Source organism: Oncorhynchus keta, chromosome 30 (genome assembly GCF_023373465.1).
Source record: "Oncorhynchus keta strain PuntledgeMale-10-30-2019 chromosome 30, Oket_V2, whole genome shotgun sequence".
Classification (NCBI taxonomy): Eukaryota; Metazoa; Chordata; class Actinopteri; order Salmoniformes; family Salmonidae; genus Oncorhynchus; species Oncorhynchus keta.
The window spans coordinates 11,789,719-11,791,997 of record NC_068450.1 but is presented as its reverse complement, the minus strand read 5'-3'; positions in this window follow the sequence as shown (position 1 = coordinate 11,791,997).

The following is a 2,279-nucleotide window of genomic DNA, read 5'->3' as shown; positions in this document are numbered from 1 at the left end:
TAAAAACTAGCTTTCCCATGGTGACCCAGGTTCATGAGTTAATAATTGCTTGATTCAGTTAATCACGTAATTAGAAACTTGTAATCATTCGATGAACAACAGTCGTCACATTAACTAATACAGCGTCACGACACCTGTAATTCACACACAGAGACGAGTACAAAGCTCTCCCTCGCCCTCCATTTTGTAAATCCAAACATAACTCTATCCTCCTGATTCCTGCTTACAAGCAACATTTAAAGCAGGAAGCACCAGAGACACTGTCTATAAAAAAGTGGTCAGATGAAGCAGAGGCTAAACTACAGGACTGTTTTGCACAGACTGGAACATGTTCCAGGATTCTTCAGATGGCAATGAGGAGTACACCACATCAGTCACTGGCTTTATCAATAATGCTGTTGAGTCTGCCGATAAGAATGCAGTGATTGACAGAGTCGAAAGCCTTGGCCAGGTTGATGAAGACGGCTGCACAGTATTGTCTTTTATCGATGGCGGTTATGATCGTTTAAGACCTTGAGCGTGGCTGAGGTGCACCCATGACCAGCTCTGAAACCAGATTGCATAGCGGAGAAGGTACGATGGGATTCGAAATGGTCGGTGATCTGTTTGTTGACTTGGCTTTCAAATACCTTAGAAATGTAGGGTAGGATAGATATAGGTCTGTAGCAGTTTGGGTCTAGAGTGTCTCCCTCTTTGAAGAGGGGGATGACCGCGGCAGCTTTCCAATCTTTGGGGATCTCAGACTATACGAAAGAGAGGTTGAACAGGCTAGTAATAGGGGTTGTAACAATTTCAGGGGAAATTTTAGAAAGTGAGGGTCCAGATTATCTAGCCCAGCTGATTTGTAGGGATCCAGATTTTACAGCTCTTTCAGAACATCAGCTGCCTGGATTTGGGTGAAGGAGAAGCGGGGGGCAGGGGTTTGGGCAAGCTTCTGCAGGGGGTGCTGAGCTGTTGGCCGGGGTATAGGTAGTCAGGTGGAAAGCATGGCCACCCGAAAAAAAATGCTTCTTGAAATTATTGATTGTTGTAGATTTATCAGTGGTGACAGTGTTTCCTAGCCTCAGTGCAGTGGGCAGATGGGAGGAGGTGCTCTTATTCTCCATGGAATTTACATTGTCCCAAAACCTTTTGGAATTAGAGCTACAGGATGCAAATTTCTGTTTGAAAAAGATAGCCTTAGATTTCCTAACTGACTGAGTATATTGGTTCCTGACTTCCCTGAAAAGTTTCATATCGAGTAGGCTATTCGATGCTAATGCAGAACACAACAGGATGTTTTTGTGCTGGTCAAGGGCAGTCAAGTCTGGGGTGAACCAAGGGCTATATCTGTTCTTAGTTCTTTTTCGGAATGGGGCATGCTTATTTAAGATGGCGAGGAAAGCACTTTTACACAGCAACCAGGCATCCTCTACTGACAGGATACCCGGGCCAGGTCGATTAGAAAGGCCTGCTATCTGAAGAGTTTTGGGGAGTGTTTGACAGTGATGAGGGTGGTCGTTTGACCGCGGACCCATTACGCATGAAGGCTTCCTGGTTGAAGACAGCTGAGGTGTATTTAGAGGGAAAGTTGGTCAGGGTGACATCTAAGAGGGTGCCCATGGTTACTGATTTAGGGTTGTACCTGGTAGGTTCCTTGATCATTTGTGTGAGATTGAGAGCATCTAGTTTAGATTGTAGGACGGCCGTGGTGTTATTTAGCATATCCCAGTTAAGGTCACCTAACAGTAGGAATTCTGAAGATAGATGGGGGGCAATCAATTCACATATGGTGTCCAGGGCACAGCTGGGGTCTGAAGGGGTCTATAACAAGTGGCAAAAGTGAGACACTTGTTTTTGGAAAGGTGAATGTTTAAAAGTAGAAGATCTAATTGTTTGGGCAAAGACCTCGGTGGTATGACAGAACTCTACAGGGTTTCTCTGCGGGAGATTGCAACTCCGCCCCCTTTGGCAGTTCTATCTTGTCGGAAGATGTTATAGTTAGGGATGGAAATTTCAGGATATCTTCCCTGTTAGTCATCAAGTTTCCGTTTGATACTATTTGATTGCTATTTGATAATATGCATTATGACTTCCCATATAAGGACATCCTGGATGTTGATTGTCATAATTTTAGCTGTGACTAAAAATAACTTTCTATGGAAATGATCTTAATCTGAGTCCATTAAACTGTCTTCATCCTAGTCCAGGAAAATGACCCCCTGATGCAATACTATTTGATACATCCGCAAAAAAAATCTTGTTTCTTTGCACAAGATGTATTGAGCACCATGCATGTT